The following is a 22,128-nucleotide window of genomic DNA, read 5'->3' on the forward strand; positions in this document are numbered from 1 at the left end:
TAACATACTTGTAGCGCTTACATTGGTATCCGAGATGGACACTTAACAAAGGCTAGGTGCTTTCCTGCTTTGATTCTATTGGACATTTCTGATATGACAAGACTAAAACATGACTCATTTTTAACATCAGATGGGTAAAATAACTCTAACTTTGATTTACTTGATTATTTTGATAACTGACTAATTTTAAACCAAATGGCCAAATAGTGACTATATTGCTAAGATTTTCAGAAAAATAAAATGGAGATATCTAAGAACATAGCTGAATATTACTAAAATTTGTCAGTGTGTTCATGTGTGGACATTTTAGGAAAGATTCCAGGAACTGATATTTCATTTTTCTACATTCAAACTCCTTTTTGTAATCTCTATATTTTTGAGGACCTATAGTCAAATGGCTATGGATTAATTCACATGATAACCATCAATTAATACTTTTGTTGTTTGAGGTAGATGATGGTACCGTGTTAGTCTGGCTTATTTAGAAATTGGAACTGGAGAAAATTTTACAATGCTGACAGTGTATTGATAAGATTAAAAACCAGGACAGTAATGATGATAAGAATGAAAACGGAGTCAAGGAAAGCTATGAAGCTGAGGGCTTCAAGAAGACACAGCCATTGTATTACTGAAGGTGCTTACATGATCTGTAGAACTTTATCTCAAAGGATTACAAAAAAAAAAAAAAAAAAAACGCACCTTAGAGTGATCCAGAAAAAAGATAAATGAGCAGGAATTTACCTACATGCCCCCATCCCACCTGCCAGTTACTACTGTCCAAGATTTGCTCTGTTGTGTTTGGTTGCCACTCATGAAGACTTGTGGACATATGTGTAAGTCTCCAAAAAGGTAAATAAATAAAAAGTAAAACGAACAAACAAACAAAAAACAGTTAATTCTCTATTAATATAGCTTGACCCTTTGGGCCCTGAGTTTGAACTTACACTCACCTACCGCATTCAGAGATTCCCAAACTTTCTCAGTTTTAATGCCTTTTGTCAGAAATCTCATGGTGCCCCTATGCCAAAAGAAATACATAAAAATTCAGATTACTGCAGAGTTAGGCTCAAATAACCTAATAAGTACTGTACTTTGTCCTAAGGACTTGATGGCCATTTTTTAAAAAATGTGTATGAATTGAAATAAGATATAACATTTTAATTTCATTCTTTTTTCTTTATTATTATTATTATTATTATTATTATTATACTTTAGGCTCTATGGTACATGTGCGCAACGTGCAGGTAAGTTACATATGTATACATGTGCCATGCTGGTGTGCTGCACCCACCAACTCGTCATCTAGCATTAGGTATATCTCCCAATGCTATCCCTCCCCCCTCCCCCCACCCCACAACAGTCCCCGAAGTGTGATGTTCCCCTTCCTGTGTCCATGTGTTCTCATTGTTCAATTCCCACCTATGACTGAGAACATGCGGTGTTTGGTTTTTTGTTCTTGCGATAGTTTACTGAGAATGATGATTTCCAATTTCATCCATGTCCCTACAAAGGACATGAACTCATCATTTTTTATGGCTGCATACTATTCCATGGTGTATATGTGCCACATTTTCTTAATCCAGTCTATCACTGTTGGACATTTGGGTTGGTTCCAAGTCTTTGCTATTGTGAATAGTGCCGCAATAAACATACGTGTGCATGTGTCTTTATAGCAGCATGATTTACAGTCCTTTGGGTATATACCCAGTAATGGGATGGCTGGGTCAAATGGAATTTCTAGTTCTAGATCCCTGAGGAATCGCCACACTGACTTCCACAAGGGTTGAACTAGTTTACAGTCCCACCAACAGTGTAAAAGTGTTCCTATTTCTCCACATCCTCTCCAGCACCTGTAGTTTCCTGACTTTTTAATGATTGCCATTCTAACTGGTGTGAGATGGTATCTCATTGTGGTTTTGATTTGCATTTCTCTGATGGCCAGTGATGGTGAGCATTTTTTCATGTGTTTTTTGGCTGCATAAATGTCTTCTTTTGAGAAGTGTCTGTTCATGTCCTTTGCCCACTTTTTGATGGGGTTGTTTGTTTTTTTCTTGTAAATTTGTTGGAGTTCATTGTAGATTCTGGATATTAGCCCTTTGTCAGATGAGTAGGTTGCGAAAATTTTCTCCCATTTTGTAGGTTGCCTGTTCACTCTGATGGTAGTTTCCTTTGCTGTGCAGAAGCTCTTTAGTTTAATTAGATCCCATTTGTCAAGTTTGGCTTTTGTTGCCATTGCTTTTGGTGTTTTAGACATGAAGTCCTTGCCCATGCCTATGTTCTGAATGGTATTGCCTAGGTTTTCTTCTAGGGTTTTTATGGTTTTAGGTCTAACATTTAAGTCTTTAATCCATCTTGAATTGATTTTTGTATAAGGTGTAAGGAAGGGATCCTGTTTCAGCTTTCTACATATGGCTAGCCAGTTTTCCCAGCACCATTTATTAAATAGGGAATCCTTTCCCCATTTCTTGTTTTTGTCAGGTTTCTCAAAGATCAGATAGTTGTAGATATGTGGCATTATTTCTGATGGCTCTGTTCTGTTCCATTGATCTATATCTCTGTTTTGGTACCAGTACCATGCTGTTTTGGTTACTGTAGCCTTGTAGTATAGTTTGAAATCAGGTAGTGTGATGCCTCCAGCTTTGTTCTTTTGGCTTAGGATTGACTTGGCGATGCGGGCTCTTTTTTGGTTCCATATGAACTTTAAAGTAGGCTCTGTTCTGTTCCATTGATCTATATCTCTGTTTTGGTACCAGTACCATGCTGTTTTGGTTACTGTAGCCTTGTAGTATAGTTTGAAATCAGGTAGTGTGATGCCTCCAGCTTTGTTCTTTTGGCTTAGGATTGACTTGGCGATGCGGGCTCTTTTTTGGTTCCATATGAACTTTAAAGTAGTTTTTTCCAATTCTGTGAAGGAAGTCATTGGTAACTTGATGGGGATGGCATTGAATCTGTAAATTACCTTGGGAAGGATGGCCATTTTCATGATATTGATTCTTCCTACCCATGAGCATGGAATGTTCTTCCATTTGTTTGTATCCTCTTTTATTTCCTTGAGCAGTGGTTTGTAGTTCTCCTTGAAGAGGTCCTTCACATCCCTTGTAAGTTGGATTCCTAGGTATTTTATTCTCTTTGAAGCAATTGTGAATGGGAGTTCACTCATGATTTGGCTCTCTGTTTGTCTGTTATTGACGTATAAGAATGCTTGTGATTTTTGTACATTGATTTTGTATCCTGAGACTTTGCTGAAGTTGCTTATCAGCTTAAGGAGATTTTGGGCTGAGACAATGGGGTTTTCTAGATATACTATCATGTCATCTGCAAACAGGGACAATTTGACTTCCTCTTTTCCTAATTGAATACTCTTGATTTCCTTCTCTTGCCTAATTGCCCTGGCCAGAACTTCCAACACTATGTTGAATAGAAGTGGTGAGAGAGGGCATCCCTGTCTTGTGCCAGTTTTCAAAGGGAATGCTTCCAGTTTTTGCCCATTCAGTATGATATTGGCTGTGGGTTTGTCATAAATAGCTCTTATTATTTTGAGATACGTCCCATCAATACCTAATTTATTGAAAGTTTTTAGCATGAATCATTGTTGAATTTTGTCAAAGGCCTTTTCTGCATCTATTGAGATAATCATGTGGTTTTTGTCTTTGGTTCTGTTTATATGCTGGATTACATTTATTGATTTGCGTATATTGAACCAGCCTTGCATCCCAGGGATGAAGCCCACTTGATCATGGTGGATAAGCTTTTTGATGTGCTGCTGGATTCTGTTTGCCAGTATCTTATTGAGGATTTTTGCATCAATGTTCATCAAGGATATTGGTCTAAAATTCTCTTTTTTTGTTGTGTCTCTGCCAGGCTTTGGTATCAGGATGATGCTGGCCTCATAAAATGAGTTAGGGAGGATTCCCTCTTTTTCTATTGATTGGAATAATTTCAGAAGGAATGGTACCAGCTCCTCCTTGTATCTCTGGTAGAATTCGGCTGTGAATCCATCTGGTCCTGGACTTTTTTTGGTTGGTAAGCTATTGATTATTGCCACAATTTCAGCTCCTGTTATTGGTCTATTCAGAGATTGAACTTCTTCCTGGTTTAGTCTTGGGAGGGTGTATGTGTTGAGGAATTTATCCATTTCTTCTAGATTTTCTAGTTTATTTGCGTAGAGGTGTTTGTAATATTCTCTGATGGTAGTTTGTATTTCTGTGGGATCGGTGGTGATATCCCCTTTATCATTTTTTATTGCATCTATTTGATTCTTCTCTCTTTTTTTCTTTATTAATCTTGCTAGCGGTCTATCAATTTTGTTGATCCTTTCAAAAAACCAGCTCCTGGATTCACTGATTTTTTGAAGGGTTTTTTGTGTCTCTATTTCCTTCAGTTCTGCTCTGATTTTAGTTATTTCTTGCCTTCTGCTAGCTTTTGAATGTGTTTGCTCTTGCTTTTCTAGTTCTTTTAATTGTGATGTTAGGGTGTCGATTTTGGATCTTTCCTGCTTTCTCCTGTGGGCATTTAGTGCTATAAATTTCCCTCTACACACTGCTTTGAATGCATCCCAGAGATTCTGGTATGTTGTGTCTTGGTTCTCGTTGGTTTCAAAGAACATCTTTATTTCTGCCTTCATTTCGTTATGTACCCAGTAGTCATTCAGGAGCAGGTTGTTCAGTTTCCATGTAGTTGAGCGGTTTTGAGTGAGATTCTTAATCCTGAGTTCTAGCTTGATTGCACTGTGATCTGAGAGATAGTTTGTTATAATTTCTGTTCTTTTACATTTATTGAGGAGAGCTTTACTTCCAAGTATATGGTCAATTTTGGAATAGGTGTGGTGTGGTGCTGAAAAAAATGTATATTCTGTTGATTTGGGGTGGAGAGTTCTGTAGATGTCTATTAGGTCTGCGTGGTGCAGAGCTAAGTTCAATTCCTGGGTATCCTTGTTGACTTTCTGTCTCATTGATCTATCTAATGTTGACAGTGGGGCGTTAAAGTCTCCCATTATTAATGTGTGGGAGTTTAAGTCTCTTTGTCGGTCACTCAGGACTTGCTTTATGAATCTGGGTGCTCCTGTATTGGGTGCATATATATTTAGGATAGTTAGCTCTTCTTGTTGAATTAATCCCTTTACCATTATGCAATGGCCTTCTTTGTCTCTTTTGATCTTTGTTGGTTTAAAGTCTGTTTTATCAGAGACTAGGATTGCAACCCCTGCCTTTTTTTGTTTTCCATTTGCTTGGTAGATCTTCCTCCATCCTTTTATTCTGAGCCTATGTGTGTCTCTGCACATGAGATGGGTTTCCTGAATACAGCACACTGATGGGTCTTGAGTCTTTATCCAATTTGCCAGTCTGTGTCTTTTAATTGGAGCATTTAGTCCATTTACATTTAAAGTTAATATTGTTATATGTGAATCTGATCCTGTCATTATGATGTTAGCTGGTTATTTTGCTCGTTAGTTGATGCAGTCTCTTCCTAGTCTTGATGGTCTTTACATTTAGGTATGATTTTGCAGTGGCTGGTACCGGTTGTGCCTTTCCATGTTTAGCGCTTCCTTCAGGAGCTCTTTTAGGGCAGGCCTGGTGGTGACAAAATCTCTCAGCATTTGCTTGTCTGTAAAGTATTTTATTTCTCCTTCACTTATGAAGCTTAGTTTGGCAGGATATGAAATTCTGGGTTGAAAATTCTTTTCTTTAAGAATGTTGAATATTGGCCCCCACTCTCTTCTGGCTTGTAGGGTTTCTGCCGAGAGATCCGCTGTTAGTCTGATGGGCTTCCCTTTGATGGTAACCCGAACTTTCTCTCTGGCTGCCCTTAACATTTTTTCCTTCATTTCAACTTTGGTGAATCTGACAATTATGTGTCTTGGTGTTGCTCTTCTCGAGGAGTATCTTTGTGGCGTTCTCTGTATTTCCTGAATCTGAATGTTGGCCTGCCTTGCTAGATTGGGGAAGTTCTCCTGGATAATATCCTGCAGAGTGTTTTCCAACTTGTTTCCATTCTCCCCGTCACTTTCAGGTACACCAATCAGATGTAGATTTGGTCTTTTCACATAGTCCCACATTTCTTGGAGGCTTTGCTCGTTTCTTTTTATTCTTTTTTCTCTAAACTTCCCTTCTCGCTTCATTTCATTCATTTCATCTTCCAGGGCTGATACCCTTTCTTCCATTTGATCGCATCGGCTCCTGAGGCTTCTGCATTCTTCACGTAATTCTCGAGCCTTGGTTTTCAGCTCCATCAGCTCCTTTAAGCACTTCTCTGTATTGGTTATTCTAGTTATACATTCTTCTAAATTTTTTTCAAAGTTTTCAACTTCTTTGCATTTGGTTTGAATATCCTCCCGTAGCTCGGAGTAATTTGATCATCTGAAGCCTTCTTCTCTCAGCTCGTCAAAGTCATTCTCCGTCCAGCTTTGTTCTGTTGCTGGTGAGGAACTGCGTTCCTTTGGAGGAGGAGAGGTACTCTGCTTTTTAGAGTTTCCAGTTTTTCTGCTCTGTTTTTTCCCCATCTTTGTGGTTTTATCTACTTTTGGTCTTTGATGATGGTGATGTACAGGTGGGTTTTTGGTGTGGATGTCCTTTCTGTTAGTTTTCCTTCTAACAGACAGGACCCTCACCTGCAGGTCTGTTGGAGTACCTGGCCGGCTGTGTGAGGTGTCAGTCTGCCCCTGCTGGGGGGTGCCTCCCAGTTAGGCTGCTCGGGGGTCAGGAGTCAGGGACCCACTTGAGGAGGCAGTCAGCCCGTTCTCAGATCTCCAGCTGCGTGTTGGGAGAACCACTGCTCTCCTCAAAGCTGTCAGACAGGGACATTTAAGTCTGCAGAGGTTACTGCTGTCTTTTTGTTTGTCTGTGCCCTGCCCCCAGAGGTGGAGCCTACAGAGGCAGGCAGGCCTCCTTGAGCTGTGGTGGGCTCCACCCAGTTCAAGCTTCCAGGCTGCTTTGTTTACCTAAGCGAGCCTGGGCAATGGCGGGCGCCCCTCCCCCAGCCTCGCTGCCGACTTGCTGTTTGATCTCAGACTGCTGTGCTAGCAATCAGTGAGACTCTGTGGGCGTAGGACCCTCTGAGCCAGGTGCGGGCTATACTCTCCTGGGGCACCGTTTCCTAAGCCCGTCAGAAAAGCACAGTATTCGGGTGGGAGTGGCCCGATTTTCCAGGTGCCGTCTGTCACCCCTGGAAAGGGAACTCCCTGACCCCTTGCGCTTCCCGAGTGAGGCAATGCCTCGCCCCTGCTTCGGCTGGTGCACGGTGCACTCACCCACTGACCTGCGCCCACTGTCTGGCACTCCCTAGTGAGATGAACAGGGTACCTCAGATGGAAATGCAGAAATCACCCGTCTTCTGGGTCGCTCGTGCTGGGAGCTGTAGACCGGAGCTGTTCCTATTCGGCCATCTTGGCTCCTCCCCCTCTCGGTCTTAAAGGGCTGGAGAGCGCCCCCGGGTCTTGAACAACCCAGAGAGGTTGTTGCTGCAATCAAAGAATTGTCGAAGTAACCGTTGAGCTAAAGCCAGCCCAATTTCATTCTTAACTAACCACAATGAACTGCTAATGGGGTTTGTGCGCCCATTAAATGAGGTACAATTTTTCAAACCTTGGAATTTAACTATATCACTAACCTCATTTCCTATTTCAAATGTATTTTTGTGGCATTCTTGTAAAGATATGATGTCATAAAAATATATAATCTAATATTTAAAGTGTGAACTACCTTGGAGGTGTACTTTGCAGGATGTCTAACAGACAGTACTGCTTGAAAATGTGAAATGCCCTTCAGAACTCCAGGGTACCCTGGATCATAAGAAACTTGAGTGTCAGAAAAGGCAAAGGAAGCAGGTAGCACCTTATGAAATAGGAGTTTGGTGGAAGGAATGAGAAGCAGTTTGAAAGGCCTGTGTCCTATCAGAGTCTTTTACACATTTTTTAATCAAAACTCTCAGAAATATCAGATGACCAAGTAGCCAACCATATAATATTGTAGAATATTGACTCAGCTCTGGATTCTTACTCTTTGAGGAAAATCTTGATTCTAGGAAGATATCTCAAAGTCTGAGTTTGGTAATGTATGAAATGAAACTAGTAGTTTCTAGTTTCCTTTCTGGACTCTCCATTAATTCTCTGAGGGTATTAAATGAGCTTTTCATTTAAAACATTTTGCACATTATTTATGTCATAGCAATTGCTCAATGACTATTGTCTTGCTGTCTATGGTAGAATCCCAAAGAACCAAGGAATCTAATCAATTTCAAACATGAACCACCAACATAATCATTTCTTAGAATCTCTCCTTTGATTTTGTGTTACTCTTACCTCAGAATAGAGAGCAAGGTTTTCCTAGGTAAGAAGATAAGAACATATTCTTGGGGTTTAAGAGAAGTTTTCCCAACATCTAAAGCAATTTGACCACAGTGTTTTGAAAATCAATTTTAAGTTTTCTAAAAAAACCCAGTTGTTTCAAATTACACATAATGGACAAGGTGCAGCAAAGAACAGACATGGTCCAGTGACTCTCGAGCTGCTGTTCCTCATGTAGTTAAAAGCTACAGATAAATCAGAATCTTCATGATATGTGCCTATCAAGTTTGTCTCCCATGTTTGCTTCACTCTTTATACATAAGTATCAGCCACTTCTCATGCTTTTGATCCTATATGTTAGATAAACCTTCACCCTTGGATTGTTAGTGTTGCTGCTTCTTGTCTTCTTGCATGGGCCATACATTGTCAGTTTTAACCTACAGATTATAAACTAGGGCACTCTTTTCTTTTTCTTTTTCTTTTGTCTAGTGCCCCAGTCTTAGACCATCCTGCTCCCAATTAGAATTGTTCATTTGAAAGATATTACAACATTCCACACTTACATTAAATGCACAGTGATGGGCCAAAGGTGATAGATATCATCATATAATTTCATATAAAAAAATATAGACCAACAGTTCAAAGTTCATTTCAATTCAACAAGCCTGTCAAATGCTCAGATATGCCCAATAAGGGAAAACAAGAATGGGGATGCTAATCAATTAAAATAAGTGATTTGCAGTTATTAATTAATTGAAAGCTAAAATAGAATCAGTTGCATTAAGAAGTTGCTTTATATTCATCACTAAGTCAAAAATTGCCTCATCTCACTCTTCTAAAATAAGAACTTTGTATTAGTCTCTTCTTGCATTGCTATAAAGAAATACCTGAAACTGGGTAATTTATAAAGAAAAGAGGTTTCATTGACTTCCAGTTGTCCAGGCTATACAGGCTTCTGCTTCTGGAGAGGCCTCAGGGAACTTACAATAATGGCAGAAGATAAAGGGGAAGCAGGTATATCTTACATGGTTGGAGTAGGAGGAAGAGAGGGGGGGAAGTGCCACACACTTTTAAACAACCAGATCTTTTGAGAACTTACTATCATGAGAACAGCAAGGAGGAAATCCACCCCCCATGATCCAATCATCTCCCGCCAGGTCCCTCCTCCCACACTGGGGATTACAATTCAACATGAGATTTGCGTACAAACAGAAATGCAAACTGTGTCAAACTTGACCTTAAAGGATGATTGATGGACTTCTGGGCCCTGGTTTTCATGTAAGGAGCTTGAAAGTCACCACTCCATCCCAAAAATAAGTAAACAGCTGAACAAACTGAAAAATCAACAGCTCTTCTCAGATTTGGAAGAGAATTCAGGTCAAGTGGAAAACCACTCCCCCAAAAATGAAAGAGACAGATAGACAGATAAGGAAAATTTCAAGTTACTGGTGCAGAAACCCAGGAGCTGAAACTTCCAAGGGAACCAATGTCAGTGTAGGAAAGACTAACCTGTAATTGATGAATTGCTGGGGGCTTGGTGTGGAAAATTCTGAGCGTTAAAATCCAGAGGAATCTCCACACTTTTGTGAAATGTATGTCCAGGAGCTCAACTAGGCTCTTATAATAAATATTGAAGAAAACTTCCCTTGTGCTTCTGGCCAAGGAAGAAGAAAATAAACTATTTTGAAATAAGCCAGATCACTCTGTTCTTCTTAATAAGGTCTGCCCTCAAGAGAAACTATTTTACCAGAGTCCACAGTGCTGGGGTTTTATCAGATTCTAACTGGCTTGATGGAAGGGAAACTCCCAACTCCAGCTCACACTAGTCATCATGTCCAACTGACAGTGTTTAGATGTTTGTCCTTCCAAATCTCATGTTGAAATGTAATCCCCAATGTTAGAGGTCAGGCCCAGTGGGAGGTGTTTGGGCAACAGGAGTGAATGTCTCTTGAATGGTTTGGTGCCCTCCCTGCAGTATTGAGGTCATGTGAGAGGTGATTGTTTTAAACAGCCTGACACCTCTGCCTCTCTCTCTTGCTCCCACTCTCGCTGTGTGACACATTGGTTTTCTCTCATGCTCTACCATGATTGGAAGCTTCCTAAGGCCCTCACCAGAAAGCAATGCCAGAACCATATTCCCTGTACAGCCTGTAGAACTGTGAGCCAAAATAAACCTTTTTTCTTTATAAATTACCCAGCCTCAGGATTTTCTTTGTAGCAATGCAAAGCACCACCTAAGGGGCAGAAGTGGAGAATGAGAAACACATAAAAGAGTCACGGTACAGAAGAAAAGGCTCAGTAAGAGACTGAGACTTTAAAACAGTTCTACAGAATCTATATATTCCATATTCATGTATAGGAAAATGCAACATTGTTAATACATCGGTTTTTTCAAACTTGATTTTTAGGTACAATGGAATCCCAATCAACATTGCAGCAGCTATTTTTTGTACATTAAAGTGATCATGACATTTTCATGGGGAAGCAAAAAACCTAAAGCCAAAAAGATACTGAAGGATAAGAGCAAAATCGGAGAATTGACACAGCTAGATTTTAAGACTTACTTTAAAGCTACAATAATCAAAATGGTGTGGTACTGGAAGAAGAATAGACACATAGATAAATGGAACATAATAGAGACCAGAAATAGACCCACATAAATATTGTCAGCTGATCTGTGACAAAGGAACAAATGTGATACGATGGAGAGAAGATAATCTTTTCAACAGATTCTGCTAGAACACCTAGACATCTACCTTAAAAAATGTATCTAGACCTAGAGCTAACACCCTTCATAAACACACTCAAACAAATCTCAAGGTGCATTACAAACATAATTGTAGAATGCAAAACTGCAAAAGTTCTAGGAGATAACAGGAGAAAATCCAGATGGCTTTGGGCTTGATGATGTCTTTAAAAATATAATTAGAACTTTTATTTTAGATTCAGGGTATATATGTGCAGGTTTGTTACATGTATATTGCACAATGCTGAAGTTCGTGGTATAATTGATCCTGTCACACAAATAGTGAGCATAGAACCCAATAATTAGTTCTTCAACATTTTCCCACCTCTCTCCCTTCACTCCTTTGTATTCCCCGGTGTCTATTTTTGCCATCTTTATGTCTATGAGTTCCCAATGTTTAGCTCTCATTTATCAGTAATCACATGCAGTATTTGGTTTTCTGTTCCTGTATTAATTCACTTTGGATAATGGTCTGCAGCTGAATTGTTGTTGCTGCAAAGGATATGGTTTCTTTCTTTTTATGGCTTTGAAGTATTCCATGGTGTATATGTACCACATTTTATTTATCCAATCCACAGTTGATGGGCTCCTGGGCTGATTCCATGTCTTTGTTATTGTGAATAATGCTGCAATCAACACATGAGTACATTTGTCTTTTTGATGGAATGATTTATTTTCTTCTGGATATATATCCAGTAGTGGGATTCCTGGGTCGAATGTTACTTCTCTTTTAAGTTCTTTCGTGACTGATGAAAGCAGTAATTGATAAGCTGAACTTTATTAAAATTAAAAGTTTCTGCTTTGTGAGACACCAGGAAGAGAATAAAAAGACAAGTCAAATACAGGGAGAATATATTTGCAAAAGATACATCTGATAACAGACTATTGTGAAAACAAAGTATCTTAGATGATTACAAAGAACTCTTAAAATTCAACAGTAAAGAAACAACCCAAATAAAGAGTAGGTCAAAACCTAAACAAACACCCTAGCACAGAAGATATGGTCATGATAAATAAACATATAAAAAGATAATTCACATCATACATCATCAGGGAAATGCAAATCTAAACAACACTGAGATTTCACTACATATTTGATAACAACAAATGCTGATGAGGATGTGGAGCAACACGAACTTTCGTTTACTGATGGTGGGAATGCAAAATATTACAGACACTTTGGAGACACTTTGAGAGTTCCTTAAAAAACTAAACATAGTCTTACCAGGTGATCCAGCAACTGAACTCCTTGATATTTACCCAAAGAAATTGAAAACATGTCTATACAAAAATATGAAAATATATCTGTAGAAGGTTTATTCATAATTTCCAAAACCTGAAAGCAACTAAGATGTGTTTCAGTAGGTGACTGAATTAATAAGCTCTGGTATATCTAGACAATGGAATATTATTCTCTGCTAAAAAAATAAGTTATCAACCCATAAAAATACATGGAGGAAATTTAAATGCATATTACTAAGTAAAAGAAGCCAATCTGAAAAGCCTATATACTGTATGATTCCAACCATATGACATTTTGTAAAAGACAAATATAGAGACAGTAAAAAGATTTGTGGTTGTCAGCGGTTGACGGGAGGGAGAGATGAAGCAAAGAGAGAGAAAAAAAGAGTGAGAAAGAGATAATCTAAGAATATCCCTCTTTCTTGGTGAAGCTCATTGAAAATGTTTTATAGTTGGCCACTCATGGCAGTTCAAACAGGAGCTGACAAAGAACCAGAAGTAGCCTAGCTATGTATACAGAAACTTACTGCTAATGAAACTTGCATCATTGGCAGGTGACTTAGCCAATGTATTTCTCTGGAAATATTAAAATCTCGTGTCTCCTTCAATGCTGGGATCAAAGGTTAATTCCTTTAAAATATTCCTGGTTCTTTGTTGGAAATGTATTTTTATTCTTCTAGTCTTGATCTATTCCCAGTAGTCTTACTTTACGAAGTCCTCTCACAGAAGCAAAATGAACTGTAGGCAGATTTGTCATATTTATGTATTTGCTTTATTTCTCTAATATGTTACACATTTGATTCAACTTGAAGTGGGGTGGCTTACACATTTATCTTTCTCACTAGACTTGTAAGTCTCTTTTGGCCAGGGACCATTAATTTTTTTCTTTCTTCTTGCATTTCAGGAAAATTCAGTCTCAGAAAAATATTTTTATTCTATTTGTTTGATGTGTAACAGCTTACAAAGTACTTACATGTACATGAAGTGTTTGGCATTCTCCATTTTATAATACAGTAAGTGGAATATGTATCGTTATTTTCATTTTATTAAAGGTATAAGTGTGGCTCATGTGAATCTTTCATAAATATACTGGAAGGGTTGTGATTCACACTCATCTTTCCAGAAACTAATCCAGTGTATATTTTGTTAGACCGTGTTTATCTCAGCACTCATGGTCCCAGCATCGCCACATTACATATGCCCTTAAATATATTCAAATATACATAGTGGGAATTTAAAGGAATCCTTAAAGTATTTCTCTGAGAAAATAAAAATGAGTATAATGTTTTGGATAAGAGACAAGGTCTTTAGAGATGAATCCCCAGTAATAACAAAGAAGACACTGGCAAGAGGGTGAAACTGCCCTAGCTTTTCCAGTGTTCACTTTTCCTGGTTTAATTACACATGAAATATGCAAATCACAATTTGGTGAACATACACAGATTTCACAAACAAACGCAAGTGCATTTTCAAGAGCGACTTTAATTTTCCTTCTTTTCATCCTAATTGACAACATTTGTAGGAAGAGCACAGTTTGAGCAGTTAAAAAAAAAAAGCCAGGAAAATTAAATACAGAGACATTCTGAACTGTGTAATATGTCTCCTCTTTAATTAAGAGAATGAAACATTTTCAGTGCCCTTTATAGTTTTAATTAAGTATGTCAGTATAATACTTAGTTGAGAGAAATATGCAAATTATTGTTTCTTTATAAGGCCACAGCTAAATAAACACAGCGTTCTGCAAGTACCCATCTCATTATGTATCGATACAGAAGTCTTGTGCAGATTAAGTTATTGCAGGCAGTTCTTTTTACCTAGAAATTTGTCCGAAACATTTTCATGTTAATTATCTGTATAAAAATACTAGCAAGTTTGATTTTTTTCAATATCAGCATATAATATCTCTTGGAGAAATGCAGTGCCCTTCTTAAATAAAACTAATATGACTAATACCAACGGCCAGCATGTTCCCTGTCTGTGGTGTAGGTACGTTCATCTATGAAGACTAGATCAGGCTGCTCTACCATCTCTCCTTCAGTGCCAATCCAAGCATTCTGATTTAATCTTGCAAGAGTGAATGTACCATACTGTCTAGATATTAACAACAAGCAGACATGTGAGATACTGAAAAACTCTGAGGACTAGGAAGAACCTGCTTAAACCATTCCTTATGGTTACTGTATCTAAGTCATCACAGGCAGATAGATACATATCACAAACACTAATGTCTCTTTCTGCTTTTCTCAGACATCTTAACATCCAATAGTTCACCTGAGCCACATTACTAACTCCTCTTGAATATCTGCATTTCTCTGACTTTATCCTATGTACAAGGGATAGTCTTTTATGAAGGTGCCCTTTTCCTCCTCTGTGTCTTGAAATTTTAATCATCTTTTTCACTAATTTAAATATTTTTTCTGTGAAGTTTTCCCTACTATTTTAGGGATCATTTGTTGCTCACTCTTTATGATGTTAGCTCTTTACACATTTATTGGTGGTATCAGTTATTATAATACATTGCCATTAATTTGTAGTACTGTCCTCGACCTCTCCACATCTGCCCCCAAATTGTGATTTCTTTATCACTCTAAACCTATTGTTATTCATCTTTTAAGGCCCATTTTCCCAATCCCTTTGAAACTTAATAGGCATATTATAGATGTTAGCAATTTAAAGTTCCTTTGTGTGACAGCTTTATTGCTAAGGGTCTAAGACATATTATTGATAAAGATTGCATTAAGTATTGTTTTGGGGAAATATTTAAATATTCATTGGACAACATATTCAGCAGGATTAAAGTGATTCTGTAATTATGCAAATGACTAAAGAAATGTGTTTTTGACCTTACATTTTTAAAATTGTTGATGACAAGTTTAAACATTACCGTACTTGCCCATTCTTTTTCTCATCAGTGAAATGCTGCATCCTATGTGAATTTAATGAGGGTTAACTGAAAGAGAAATAGAAGTTATTTACCCTCTGATTATAAAATGATATGGCTGTCTGTTTATAACCTCATGTAAAATGAACCCTTTCATTAATAGGGAATGTTAGTCATTATGTATGGATTTTTATTTATTTCTGCTTGTCTTCATTAGGTATACCTAGTCCATTATTTTCAGCCTGGGACAGAAACACTCATTTCTGGAATGCATCCAGTTTCTTCAATCTGGCACAGGCTTGCTCACCTGTGTGTACCAGTACATGCATTTTCTCAGCCTTGGTTATGGTATTAGTCCATTCTCACACAGCTATAAAGAACTGCCTGAGACTGGGTAATTTAATAAAGAAAAGAGGTGTAATTGATTCATAGTTCCGCATGGCTGGGGTGTCCTCAGAAAACTTACAACCGTGGCAGAAGGCACATCTTCACAGGGGAAGAAAACTTGGACCTTCTTACGTGGCAACAGGAAAGAGAAGAGTCCGGAGTGAGGGTAAAAAAGTCCCTTATAAAACCATCAGATCTCATGAGAACTCACTCACTATCATCAGAACAGCATAGGGGAAACCGCGCCCATGAGCCAATTACCTCCACCTGGTCTGACCTTGACACCTGGGGATTATGAAGATTATAGGGATTATAAGTCACCAGGAGAACAGCATGGGGACACAGAGCATAACTGTATCAGTTATTTTCTCCACACTTCTTCATTGCACCTTTCCTTCTCTGTCAAGGCAACATTACCATCACTCTTCTCTTACATATCTTCCCTGACTGTCCCTATTATTAAATAAACACCCTATCTATGCTCCAATAATACACTATTTACTCCTTCTTTTGACGCATTTATTAATCCTTCCATTCAATAATTGTTCACTGAACACCTCCTTTATATTTGGAACTGAGGGTATAATTGAAAGTAGTAATACCCATGATGTTTTTCCTCCTAGAGTTGAGTCTGGTTTAAGAATTGCTCCTGCATCAGACATTTCAGACATATTAAATGCATATGTGTTTGTCTCCCTATTAGATTCTGAACACTCATCTGGGATAGGAGCTGCATATCTGAGCATTTAGGGCTGGGGAAAGTGGTACTCAGTGAAGTTTTGACTGAATGGTTACCCAAAGAACTTTGCATTTGTTTAGTCTAATTCTCAATCAACTGACCAGTAAATCATTAGTAAACTATTCAATTATCTTGGTAGAGTTGGAAATATATTTTAAGTGTTCTTGCAATGCAATGTTCTGCATAAAATTGTAGCTCACTAAATGTTCTTTTATTAGTTGAAGGCCACTATGGATTCACCCCTGTGCCATAATACATATGAATGAGTCTAATAATAAGATAAAGCAGTTATGTGTCACTGTTTCTGTTTACTGCATATATTTGATTGAGTATGTAATCACACCTTAGCTCTAATGACATCAGGTCTGTGAATGTAAGGTTCTCTGTTCAGTGTCAAGGCACATTCATTAACACGGACAATATGGATCAGGGAGCACCATATATAACTGCAGCTTCCAATATCTTGGTTCATGTTTTTAACACACATTCCCATGATTTCTCTCTTGCCCCAGTAATTAATAATAAGATATCAAAAGCCATTCATTCAATGTTTGAAAGATGTTCAAGATGCCTCCCAATACATACTTAATGGGCAAAGGTGATGCTATGTTTGTTTTGATGGGGATGTTTATCTTCCAGTTATAATGAGAGCTCAGCAAACACGTGATTGGGTGATTGGCCTGTTAACAGCACATGAGATAAAAACATTCTGGAGGAAAAGAAGTCCTTATGCCTCACTGGTTCAGTCTCTGTCAAGTAGACACCAAAATGCTTGACATTAGAGAGAAGAGGTATACATAAGAAACTACAAGAAGATATGACAACATTTTTTTTGTAGGACTGAAAATTTTAAAGCTGATACAACTGTAAGCTCATGTATTTTGCAATCAACTAAGGAGTTACAATCATCTCTCACTTATTATTTTTACTATATCTTCTTAATATAATAACACTTTAGAATAATTTATATCTATTATTACAATTAACAAAAAGAGTTTGCAGTTCCCAGTTGACCTAAAAGTAAGCAATGCTTGTGTGACCTAAAATAAGTAAAGAAAAAAGGATGCATTTTTTCACCATTTTATATATGGAGAAAGCTAACTTTACACAAGGTTAATAGACAAATACACGGTGGTTAATATACAGTAGTAGATAAAAGTTTGGCAGACCCAACTTTCATTTTCTAAACATGTTATCCTGTGTCTACGTTCACTTAAAAGGATGGAGAAATTTTATACACATAGTCCCACCCTGTCTGCAGCAGAGGTGACTGGTGACATATTTTACTAGTATTATGGTTACCAGTATGGATTTTGAAGGCAAATGCTTGAGTTTAAATCCTGTCTCTTTTATCCACCAGCTATGTGATTTGGGGCACAGAATGACTTCACTGTATCTCAGTTCCTTCTCCTGTTGAATAGGAATAATAATACGTGCTACAAAGGGAAAAGCCAGTATCATTACTTCTGTTGTTGTCGTGAATGTTGGCAAAGAAGATGGAATTGGAAGTCAACTTTAATATTAAGAAAGCTTTTACTTTGCTAATAAAATCAAAAGTTGTGGTTGGTACTACACCACCTTTCGAATAGCAACAGTGAATCTGGAATGGACACCTGCAGCTGGAACACACAGGATGGACTTCTTATAAAAATGTAAACACTGAAGTGAAGTTCAAGAGAGTTGAAGAGAAGAAGCATTTGACGTCAAGTTCTTACTGAACCCAGACACATGAGAAAATGCTCATCATCACTGGCCATCAGAGAAATGCAAATCAAAACCACAATGAGATACCATCTCACACCAGTTAGAATGGCAATCATTCAAAAGTCAGGAAACAACAGGTGCTGGAGAGGATGTGGAGAAATAGGAACACTTTTACACTGTTGGTGGGACTGGAAACTAGTTCAACCCTTGTGGAAGTCAGTGTGGTGATTCCTCAGGGATCTAGAACTAGAAATACCATTTGACTCAGCCATCCCATTACTGGCTATATACCCAAAGGACTATAAATCATGCTGCTATAAAGACACATGCACATGTATGTTTATTGTGGCACTATTCACAATAGCAAAGACTTGGAACCAACCCAAATGTCCAACAATGATAGACTGGATTAAGAAAATGTGGCACATATACACCATGGAATACTATGCAGCCATAAAAAATGATGAGTTCATGTCCTTTGTAGGGACATGGATGAAATTGGAAATCATCATTCTCAGTAAACTATCGCAAGGACAAAAAACCAAACACTGCATGTTCTCACTCATAGATGGGAATTGAACAATGAGAACACATGGACACAGGAAGGGGAACATCACACTCTGGGGACAGTTGTGGGGTGGGGGGAGGGGGGAGGGATAGCATCAGGAGATATACCTAATGCTAAATGACGAGTTAATGGGTGCAGCACACCAGCATGGCACATGTATACATATGTAACTAACCTGCACACTGTGCACATGTACCCTAAAACTTAAAGTATAATTAAAAAAAAAAAGAAAAAAGAAAAAAGAAAAAGACACTGTAATCAACTTATATGTTAGCTAAAATTGAAAGAATTCTTTACTGACATGCAGGTGAAGGGGTCCGAGAGACAAGACTTATTACCACCACAATTATCAAAATGTGCTCTAGTTACCATTGCTCAAGGGATGGACCAACAGGGAGTTGTGGAGACTCAATTCCCATTTTCCAAACACCTTATCCTGTGTGTATCTCCACTTAAAAGGGTGGAGAAATTTCATACATATACCCCCACCCTGTATGCAGCAGAGGTGATTGGTGACATATTTTTCTAGTGTCACTAAAAAGTTTCAAATATAGCTTCTGGGAATCTTATAAATCTTTTGGTGTCTTTTCTCAATCTTTTCTCAAATTTCAAATGTATGCATGTCATTATTTTTCTATTTTTAAAAAAGGAGTTTGTTCCACAGATAACATTTACGTATTATATATTTTGACTATGACATTATGGTAATTGTCCAGTTCTTACATATTAAGAGATCAACTTCATTTCTGAACCACTGATGATATTGCCAAGTTTAGAGACAAGTTTTTTTTTTCTTATAGACTCTTTTATAATACATGTGACATTTTAGTTTTGCTGTTGAAATGTATAAACTTCATACTCATGGGAGCCGGCCTTCAAGATTATGAATGCCTCACAGTATCCATGCCTTTGTACAATTTCCTCTCACATTGTACAAGATGTTGGGCTGTGTGACCAGTAGCATACAGCAAAAGTGATAGTATGCCACTTTCGAGATTAGGTCATAAAAGACAGTAGTTTCTGTCCCGGAAGTTGTCTTGCTAGCTAGTTCTCTCAGATTACACATTCTTGGCAAAGCAAATTGCCATGCCTTGAGCACACTTAGGCTGCCTATGGAGAGGCTCACATGGCAAGGAAGAGAGGTCTATGGCCAAAAGTCAGTGAGAAACTGACACCTGCCAACAACCACGTGAGTGAGCTTAGCAGGTAATTACCCAGCTTCTGTCAAAGCCTGAGATGACTGAAGCCTCAGCCAACAGCTTAACTGTGACCTTGTAAGACCCTAGACCAGGCTCCTCCCGGATTCTCAACCTTAAAAACTGTGTGATATATACATGTTTGTTTGTTTGTTTGTTTGTTTTGAGACGGAGTCTCGCTCTGTCGCCCAGGCTGGAGTGCAGTGGCGCGATCTCCGCTCAGTGCAAGCTCCGCCTCCCGGATTCACGCCATTCTCCTGCCTCAGCCTCCCGAGTAGCTGGGACTACAGGCGCCCGCCACCACGCCCGGTTAATTTTCTGTATTTTTAGTAGAGACGGGGTTTCACCATGTTAGCCAGGATGGTCTCAATCTCCTGACCTCGTGATCCACCCGCCTCGGCCTCCCAAAGTGCTGGGATTACAGGCGTGAGCTGCTGTGCCCGGCCCATGTTGGTTGTTTTATGCCATAAACATTTTATATTTTATTTATTTATTTAGCAACAATGTCAAAAGGAAAAAAAATATGACAAATGTAAATTACCCTCGGCAAAAGCTGGTACATATTTAGTGTCTTATAAATCTGTGTCTCCTTCTTTTTAAAAACATAGAACAAAACAAAACCCTGAAATCAAGTTTAGTAAAGGTACAAAGCTGCTTTTCTCAAATTTTAAATGAATGCATGTCATTGTTTTTCTATTTTAAAAAATTGTTGATTCTTTTAAAAAGATACCTTAACACTCATGTACTATATAAAATATATAACCAAACTCTGAGGACAATTTATTTTCATTCATATATATTGAATGTTAGGGGCCTACTCAGGCAAAACATAGTTGTAGTTTAATGTAACAGTGATGAATTACTGGAGTGAATTCATGCAAACAGGGAAATTGAAATTAAATTCATCACACCAAGGAAAACACTTCCTACCCATGTAAATTAGCAGCTTTTCCACTAAAATCAATTTGTTTTGGTAAATTATGCAAAAATGCTCAAAGGGCTTAGGTAAGTAATTTATTATACTCTCGGCTGTTTTATAATGTTTGGAAATAAAATGTATTCACACAGTATTAGATGGTATAAACTGAGAACTTTAGTGACAATTTTTGTTTATTACAATTAATTTAACTTTACTGAAGTGTCAGAACACCCACATTATGTAGGACATACAATATTTTTTTTGTGCTTGTACTTGCTTAGAAGTTGGTGCATTAAAAACCAAAACAAAACTTTTAAAAATGTAACTGTTTATGTTTAAAGTACTGATTAGTTCCTATAACATATTATGGCAAAGGTCAGTAATTTCAATGAAAAATGCCTTGAATTTTATAGTTATAAGATGGGAAATTACCTTCTTAAGCCAGCATGAAAATACAGTTTTTCACAGGACTTTTGTAGAATTGGTGGTGTAATTGAAGGAGAATGTCTTTGTTTGGCAGGAATTATATGTTAGGATATCACCAAATCTAATGTGCACCTTTAAATCATATGGGATTTTCAATTGCTCTTTTTAACAGTGGAGTAGAGGGGTTATATTTAATAATTTATCTCTCTCTTATCCTATGTCCAGTTGTTTAAGTCATCTGCATCATTCTGCTTCACATATCTTTGTTACCCTCTATCCCACTGTATGAAATCAGTTTTAGGAACATCATTTATTATCCAAACTATGGAAATAGTCATCTAATGGTCTCATACATCTCAACTTAATTACCGCAAATTATTTCCCACCTGGTGGGCAAAAATGACCTTAGCACACATGAAGTTGGAATGTCACTGCCTGAAATCATTTACTGGTTTCCTTTGCCCACACTACGAATACTAACCTTATAGGCTATCACACAAGACCTTCTGCATCTTCATATTAAGCTACTTATATAGTCTTTATCCTTCCTCTTGACTCTTCCTTCCTGATACATCAAAGCCCTTGTCTATTGCAGAACATACCATCAATTTCCCAAAATATGTCATTATTACTACCCTGCTTAAGATAACATGCGCTTCCCTTTGTATGGTGCCTCTCTTTTAAGATTAATAAAATGTAGATGACTTTACCATTTTTAATCTTAATATGTTTTAGAGCACTTACAGTTATATCACTTGTTTGTTTTCTCTTCTTGATCACTAGTATGTAATCTCTATTAAGTCTAACACCATACTTCTTTGGTTCACCAGTAATTATATGTGTGTGTGTGTGTGTTTGTGGCTATGTGTGTGCACACAGATACTCACTTTAAATAGCATAAACTCTTTTCTACTAGCTGGTATTTTTTCTTTATCTTGGCTTTGAATCCACCTTGCTTTGTCTTTGATCACCAAGGTTTTCACATTCCATGTATCTGATTACTTTCTGTATTTCTCACAGTATTTGCTATCTATCTTAG

This window comes from Pongo pygmaeus, chromosome 18, assembly GCF_028885625.2.
Source record: "Pongo pygmaeus isolate AG05252 chromosome 18, NHGRI_mPonPyg2-v2.0_pri, whole genome shotgun sequence".
Classification (NCBI taxonomy): domain Eukaryota; kingdom Metazoa; phylum Chordata; class Mammalia; order Primates; family Hominidae; genus Pongo; species Pongo pygmaeus.